The sequence below is a fragment of the Eriocheir sinensis genome, unplaced genomic scaffold (genome assembly GCF_024679095.1).
Source record: "Eriocheir sinensis breed Jianghai 21 unplaced genomic scaffold, ASM2467909v1 Scaffold82, whole genome shotgun sequence".
Taxonomy (NCBI): Eukaryota; Metazoa; Arthropoda; class Malacostraca; order Decapoda; family Varunidae; genus Eriocheir; species Eriocheir sinensis.
The window spans coordinates 13,716-22,620 of record NW_026112186.1 but is presented as its reverse complement, the minus strand read 5'-3'; the positions used below and the strand labels follow the sequence as shown (position 1 = coordinate 22,620).

At 44.6% G+C, this 8,905-nt stretch overlaps 1 long non-coding RNA gene across 1 annotated transcript; it reads right to left on the bottom strand.

Annotated features, from left to right (window-relative positions):
- Positions 1-2,961: 2,961 nt before the first annotated feature.
- LOC126994561 (uncharacterized) lies at positions 2,962-8,358 on the bottom strand. The gene is made up of 5 exons (XR_007749285.1): positions 8,326-8,358; positions 6,057-6,205; positions 3,970-4,270; positions 3,578-3,799; positions 2,962-3,094 (listed from the first exon to the last, which is right to left on the bottom strand). It is a non-coding gene; the product is annotated as an uncharacterized LOC126994561 (long non-coding RNA).
- Positions 8,359-8,905: the final 547 nt, after the last annotated feature.

Below are 8,905 nucleotides of genomic sequence, written 5' to 3'. Positions count from 1 at the left end.
AGTAGTAGTAACAGGAGTAGAAGTAGTAGTAGTAGTAGTAGTAGTGGTGGTAAAAATAGCAATAGTGACAAGAGCTGTTGTAAGTGCTGGTAACATGGAAAAATAAAGGCCATAGCAGTGTGCCAAAAATAAGGGTGAATTTGTAATTGTTGTGAAGATATGATTGTTGTAAGTTATATGGAAAGAAAGAGTAAAGAAAATCAACAGGAAAAAAATCAATCAATTAAAAAAGAAAAAGAAGCAGTAATAGTGTCATACAAAAGAATCCGTGCATATATCCATACAGTTGTGACACAATAAGGGGAAGTAATCAATTAATGCATTATATACACCGAGTGGAACATTCTAGAAAAATGTAAATGCATTCAGCATAGGAGTTGATTAAGATCACCTAAGCTTCATCTCTGAGTGCAGGGAATTTATCTAAGAAGGTTTGAAGGGATTCATCATTTGTTATGATATGTTTAAGGTTGGAACACTTCAATTTGACATATATTTTACCATCTCTAGTGTAGCATTGTTGGAACTGTTCTCTATGGAGTTTTCTGATGTTCCAGATAGCTTTAAAGATGGAAAGGCGTTTAGGAGTTAGGCTTTCATTGACATACAAGTTAGGTCTCATTGTGACACAGGCACTCATGATTTCATCTTTCTTTTGGCGGCTATGGAGTTTGATTATTATAGGTTTCTTTTGGTTCTGTTTTACTTTGTTGCCAAGTCTATGAGCTACATTGATGTCATTGCGGGATATATTTATTTTCAATGCTTCCTTGATAGTATTCACTACTACATCAGCTGCATTCTCACTGTTAGTTTCTTGAGGAAGGGCAGGGCCACTGATTATTACGGTGTCCCTCCTTTCATACTGACTCACGTCATCTATTTGGTTTTCTAGTCTAGCTACTCTGTTTTCAAGGGTAACTATTTTTGTTTTCAATTGATCAATGTGTTCATCTTTCTTGTCCATGATTAGTTGCACCGCTTTTATGATAGTGTTCACTATTATCTTACTCTCCTCCGAAAGTGCACTGATGTCGTCCTGAATAATGCTGCTTATGGTGAGGGGAGGTGACTGCTGTGAGGTCCGCCAACTCCCCCAGCTGATGTGGAAGACATGATTGATGCATCGGAATCGCCAACCCCCTTCGTCACTGAACCAGGCTTATTCCTTGTGCCGACCATAGTTGACTCTGTAAACAAAGTACTGGACGGCAGAAACAATGCGAGAGATAGAAATGTGACAGTATGGAGTTGAAGGAGGCTGGTTCAGTATAGCGGGGTCGGGTTGTTTGTTTTGGTGCAGGGAGAGTGTTGGAACGTCAGGCAGCCAGAAGTTAAATGCTGCTATTTACGGCAGTCCATGGTGTTTGATTGTATTGTAGCGCTTTAAAATTTGAGAATCATACCTGCGGAGCCAGTGTATGTCACTGGCTGGGAAGTATGGTAAGTGTGTGGGTAGTGTATGCTGGAAATGTAGGAACACAGCCAGCACGTCCGTCACGTCCCGTGGCAGAGAGTGTATTGCATCAGGAAGCCAAACGCATGTGTCTGTCCCCTCGTCCTCCTTATGCGGGGAACAGAGTAATAAAGCTTCTGGTAATGGTAATAATGAAGAATAAAGCGAGGAAGAGAAGGTAGAGTGTGGGAGAAGACAGTTATGTCATTTCCTGCGGCAGTAATGATCAGGAGAGCGAGTCGAGTCAGACTGCAGCAGCTGCTAATCTAAACCAGAGTGAATGTATAGGAGGCGAGGCTACACACACACACACACACACACACACACACACACACACACACACACACACACACACACACACACACCGCTCAATCGGTGAGAGCGCTGCGCTGCAAGGCTTTACGGCCAAACAGGCAGCGGTTTGAGCCCCATCAGGCCAGATTCTTTCTGTTAACAAGGAGTGGTTACTGTCCTCCCTTGAGCAAGGGGATGGGGGTGTGGTGTGTGAGGTCCTGGCAGTACCCAGAGATCGATGATGATGAGCACTTGTTCACGTCAGGAGGTACCTGCTGGCGGGACCGAGTCCAACTCGTGATCAGGCCGAGGTGAATTACACCCACACACACACACACACACACACACACACACACACACACACACACACAAGACTTTTTAATCAGTATTTATCATGGGAAGAATACTTTCTCTTTGTAATGTTGACGGGTATTGTATTATTGTGTGTGTGTGTGTGTGTGTGCGTGTGCGTGTGCGTGTTCGCCTCCTATACATTCACCGGTTTTAGGTTATCAGGGTCATTGGATCAAAATGTACATCCGCTGCATCAAAATCCACAGCCTCGCCCAAGTTTATGCTATATATGTACAGTGTGTAATTGTGGTCTCGTGGGCTCTCTTTGTGGCGCTGTGTCGCTTCAGTCTGTACATTACGTTGGTTGAGCTCCGTCAAAGCCTCTCCGACCCTAAGCTGTATACGCTCTCTGCACTAACCTGCTCAAGGAAATGCCGAGAAGCAGGACGCGGGAGAATATTTGGCAGGGCAGGAACACAGGAACAGCAAGAGGAAAAAAGATAACATGATCAGTAGGGACAGGAAAAAGAGGTTACAGGAGGAGGAGGAGGAGAACCAGAAGGAAATGGGAAATGAACAGAGAGAACAAAAAGTATCTGTGGCTACAATTCAATGAAGAAAATGTAAGTCCTGCACCATGGGATGGGATATCCAGCACACCAATACCACATGGGAAACACTCCACTATCCACCATAGAGGCAGAGAAAGACCAGGGACTGTATGTTATCAGGCTACCAGTGAAGAGATATCCAGCACACCAATACCACATGGGAAACACTCCATTATCCACCACAGAGGCAGAGAAAGACCAGGGACTGTATGTTATCAGGCTACCAGTGAATGTGAAATCTGTGCCAATCGCAGCAGACAGGTTAAACCTTTATGGAGTATGTGGTGCTTTTCTTGAGTGCTTAGTGTCGTCTGTTTCCGTCTGTGGCTTTGGTCTTGGAGGAACCTGACTCGCCGCGCTCTTTGTAGTGGATCTTGCAGCTGGTGATGATCCCATTCTGGTGCTCGGCCAGCGGAGGCTCCCAGCAGATGATGAGGCTCTGAAGGGAAAGGCCGTGTGAGGGAAAAAAGTTATACGATAAATCATCAAAATACAATCTTAAAAAGTTTGAACATTGTGTGAGGCCATGAATGCTTCAACTGTGGATTTCCTACCAGAAGACCTCACCAAGCTACAGGAATGGAACACAAACCGGCTGCTACAATTCAGTGGAGAAAAATGTAAAGTCCTGCAGCTTGGGAGGGGATATCCTGCGCACCAATGCCACATTGGATACACTCCACTATCCACCACAGAGCCAGGGAAAGACATGGGAGTAAATGTTTTCAGGCTACCAGTGAAGGCCAAATCCGTGCCAATCGCAGCAGACGGGTCAAATATAATGAATGTGCAAGGGTTAAAAATACTGAAACAATGAATGTGCAACTTGTAGAGATGATGTGAAGGAAACAAACAGAGCAGAAAGCTATTTAAAAATGAGTTTCACAATGTATCTTTGCCTTGGAAGCCTTCCACAACTCACCCTTGAGCTGGCAGCCTCAACGCTCACATTCTGAGGCTCCTTTGAGGGCACGTCTGAGAAGGTTCTGGCAGTGACCTCCGGGGTGGCGTCTCCCCCGCCATTACTGTTGACGGCGGTGAGCCACACGCTGTGCTCAGTGAACTGGTCCAGGCCTTGGAGGTCATGTGACGTACCAGTGACCTTTACTTCGTGTTCTTCTGCTGACCCAACCTGAGGAGAAAACTAAAATGGTGAAAATGGTTAAGATACACACTGGGACTTGTACAAACACACGGCTATGGTCACCCTCTACTCAAAGGAAGGTCACTAATGACACACAAGGATATGGGGAGACTTTTGTTAGGCAACTGAGACTCCACATTTAGCACACAGTTCTATAAGGCCGTCCACACCTGCGTATAGAACATGGTGTATCCCGTGATGGGCGTTTTGGCCAGTACGGGCGGCGACCAAGTGGCCTCCAGACTGGTGGGTGAGGTGGAGACAACTTTCAGACTCTGAGGCGGAGGGCAGGTCCAGGTCCGGCTTGGTGAACACCCGCACCTCGTGTATGGAGGCGCCCACCAGGCCGCCGGAGGTGTGGGCCGCCACCCGCACCATGTAGTTACTCCCGGGACTTAGGTCGCTGATCTGGGTCTTGTATTCATCCCGTCCCTCGCTGGAGGAGCTGCACTCACGTTCTGGACGCGTTCTCTGCAGTGAAGGGAGGAAAGTGATGTGTGAATTACTTACTTTTGATGAAATGTTGTATATGTACTCGCTAAAATGTTATTATTTCTTTATAATCACTGGAATGGCAGTTGGATAACTCTGTATTTGCTAAATACATCTTAACAGTAGTAGTATTGTGTTGAATTTTTTATGCAATAAATATTCCCAGGTTGTGTCCTTTGGTTCTGACCTGAGTGATCCTTCCTGCTTGTAGAGGACTGAGTATCCCAGGAATAATTATTGTGAACAGCATAAAGACTAGTAGGCACAGTGACTGTCAAGGCCCACACCAAGAGAAGGCAAATGCTGTAAACAAGCTGTGTCAACAATGAGCAGACATTCTAAGTATTGAAAACAAGGAGTAGTAGTAGTAGTGGTGTGCCTGAGCTGCCCCACTTACTGTGTCTGTGACCTGCCTTGTGCGTGGGTGGGGGCATGCTGCTCCTCCCTGAAGGTGAGCCCAGACAACTTATTATCAAAATACCACAACAAAATAGTCATTCTCGGGTAAATCACATTTTAGTGAGTCAGTAACTCTCAGCACCGGCTTTGATATCTCCAAACTTCAGGACAATCAAATATGAACACATTACTGGAGACGTGTGCTTTGCCCACAGTGTAATCTATGCATTTTATTCAGTCTTCAAGGAATAATAAACACAACAAAGGGTTATGCTTACAGCCATGCTAAGAAAATCACATGCATCAACATCAATAACTTGGGTAATGTACACTTTTTAAAACTGCAGCGTCTGTACCAGCGGCTGCAGCTGCCCGCCAGAAACATTGGAATACATTCAGTAACCTTGTAAATGTTTGCGTCTGGGCTTATTAGCAACCTGGAATTATCTGGACTAGTCACTGCCTGTGTCCAATGCAGACAACACTACATCAGTACTCATGAATGCAAACAAAGGGCTACAGTGTGAACAGTGTCTGCCCCGCACGGCACCGCCACTTACTTGACTCAAGGACACACAGCTGGGCGTCCCCGGCGAGCTGTGCGCCGGAGTCCTCCTGGCGCACCAGGCCAAGGATCTGCAGGTTGTTGCCGCTCACACTCTACAGGGAGGCTTGGCATTACACACACCTAACACAACACAGCTGTGTTTTGTGTAGCTATTGACAGCCTTATATTTATCTCCCTGCATAGAGCCTTATATCCCTTATCTACTGAAATCCCTTATGTATCTACTTAGAACCTTGTATCCCTTTTCCTTTACTTATCTCTTTAGAACCTTATGCATGGAACCTTATGGATTCTGATGTATCTCTTTACATACCTTATGCATCCATTTAGAGCAGTGGTTCTTAACCTTTTTACTTCCCCGCCCCTTCCAGGAAGTAGTCCTTCCCTCCACGCCCCCTTGCATCTAGCAATAAAATTTCCTTACAGATGTTAAAGAAACTGGCAAGCCCTAAGTAGACTATAGGAAACTGAAGTAATGGCGATACTTTTGCATTTGTTCATAAACTTCTCAATATTAGCCCACGCTCTTGGTAAGAGAATAGCAAATATAATTAGAGAAATTCCTAGTTTTCCCCTAGGGCTCGCACCCCCCCTGGAAATTACTGTGCTCCCCCTCAGAGGGGTGCACCCCCCAGGTTAAGAACCACTGATTTAGGGCCTTACATTCCTTTCCCCTTATGTATGTATGTATGTATGTATGTATCCACCAATCTATCTATCTTATGAATCTACATATCTCTGTCCTTTTAAACCTGTAACAGCGATAAATTTCCACACCGCCACAGAAGTCCGGCTCACCTGAAGGTATTCCGTCTCCACCAGCAGCTCGCCGTTCTTGAGCCAGTGGAGCGAGGGCTCTGGCTGGCCGTACACGCTGCACTCCAGCTCCACGTTCTCCTTCTCATAGGCGAGAGCGTTGGCCGGCTGCCTCAGAAACCTCGGAGCAACTGTCACACAATTTTCAAGCTTTAGTAACTGAGAGAAACATGATGACTGAAGAACACTAAGATTTTTACTATGCCAAACTTTATACTCAAACCGCAAAAATATTGCTAGTCTTTGTTATTCCATTTTCAACATTTTTACCACTCTAGTAACTGAGAGGAACTTAATGATTGACAAACACTTAAGATTTTTACAATGGCAAAATTTATCCACACAAATCACAAAAAAATATGCAGTCTTTGTTATATCACTGAAAACACTTTAGTACTGAGACAAACATCTAACCTAACCTAACTTAACGATAACTGGCAAATGCTAACCTTTCACAATGCCAAACTTTATATACTCAAACCACAAAGATATGAATAGTCTTTCTTATACCATTTTCAATACTAGTAACGGAGACAAACATATGATCATCATTTCCTGGATGCCTGCTCCTAGGAGCTCCCAGCAGGGGATGGCCATGGCAGAAGAGCTTCCATCTTTCTCTATCCAGACACTCCCTCCTTGCCTGCTCAAAGTTTCTCAAAGATTTTGCCCCCCTCTCCCCAACGTACTCTTGCACCCTATCCCTCCATTTCACTGAAGGTCGTCCTCCAGCATTCCCTCCCTCTATCTCACTCACATACACCCTTCTGGTCATCTTACTCTCCTCCATTCGCTCCATGTGGCCAAACCACTTTAAAGTCTGGTGACACATTCCAAAATGCTCCTACACACTTTCATTACTCATTCCATCCATTCTACTCACACCACAAGCACTCCTCAAATAACTCATTTCCACTGCCTGCACTCTAGACCTCTGACTTTCATTCCAGGCCCACGTTTCACTTGCATACGTGAGGGTTGGTACTATTATTGTATTTCTCAAATCCCTCTTTACCTCCATGCTCACACTTCTGCCATTCATGATTCGTCCCAAAGACCCTACCACCCTTCTTCCTTGCAATGCCCTTTCTCTTATCTCCTCCTCCGTACCACCATGCTTACACATAACTGATCCAAGATACTTAAACTCATTGACCTCCTCCATTTCTTCACCATTCAAAATTATTTTGCATTCTTTTTCACATTAAATTCTCACTCTATATGGGCATACAAAATCTACAACCTCACTTCTATTTCGCTCACAAACCATCACTTCACTTCTGTTGACATTTACTTTCAGCTTTCTCCTGTTACAGACACTATCAAAAACACTGACCAAATTTTGTAGGTCACTTTCATTTTCTGCAATGAGCACCGTGTCATCAGCAAACAGTATCGAATTCAGTACCCACTTCCTTCCCTCATCGAACAGTCTTACTCCATCTTCTCCAACTTTGCCCTTCATTTCTCTAATGACACCATCCATATAAATGTTGAATAACCCTGGTGACATGACGCACCCTTGTCTTAAGCCCACTTTTATCTCAAAATGTTCACTTGTTTCTCCAGTAATTTTGACACATGCAGATGCATCATCATATAGAGAGACTGTATTAGCTCTAGCTTTTCCATATTCATGAAGGCAGCGTATAGTTTCTTTCCTTTTACTATTATTTTTTCTACTTCCATCCTGAAGGCAAATATCTGATCCACACATCCCCTTCCCTTCCTGAAGCCTCCTTGTTCTTCACTGATTTTCTCTTCTGTAAGTCTTTGCACCCTCTCTATTATGATTTTTCCATATACCTTTCCGGGTATACTCAGGAGACCTATACCTCTATAGCTCCCACATTCCCCTCTCCTGCCCTTCGCCTTGTAAACTGGGACAGTGATGGCTTTCGTCCAGTCTGCTGCCCCCCATGCTACTTCACATATCTTGACCATCCATTTCATGACTTCATCCCCAATGACAAACATATAATTCACAATCACTAAGATTTTTACCATGCCAAACTTTATTCACACAAAGCACAAGAGTTAACCAGCATCTTCATTCTTTCATCCCTTTCACTGGTAAACTCTGGAACAGCCATCATGTGTCTGTATTTCCTCCTGCCTATGACCTCTACACCCAATATTAACCTCTCATTTTTTTCTTTATAGGAGCAGTGCTTTATTGTTTTCATTGTTTTTTTGCCTTTGAACGCTTTCATTGCTGTAAAAAAATATATATGTCATAGTTTTGTCTCACCTTGGACCTGTATGTGGGCCACGGCGTCGAGCGCGTCCGCCCTGTTCTCCGCCCAGCACCTGTACGTCCCCTCGTCCTCCTCCTGCAGGCCATGGATGTGCAGGCTGCTGCTGCTGGTGCCGCAGAACAGTGTGTCCAGGTCCCTGTTCTCCGCCCAGCACCTGTACGTCCCCTCGTCCTCCTCCTGCAGGCCATGGATGTGCAGGCTGCTGCTGCTGGTGCCGCAGAACAGTGTGTCCAGGTCCCTGAGGAAAGGCAGAAAGGTACGGTAAGCAAGTGAGTTTTGTATCTAATTGCTGTTTGTCACAATTTTTCTTTTTTTACAGTAGAGGAAGCAGCTCAAGGGAAAAAATAAATACCAACAAAAACAGTCCATTACAATAAGCCTGCTGCAACACTTACCTTATATACAGCAATAACTGCAAAACACACACACACACACACACACACACACACACACACACACACACACACACACACACACACACACACTAAAAAAAAAGTAATGGGTATATATTTATTTGATTCTGAAATCTCTCCCTCAGTCACTGTTATCCAAGCTCTCAAGACACATCAAAAT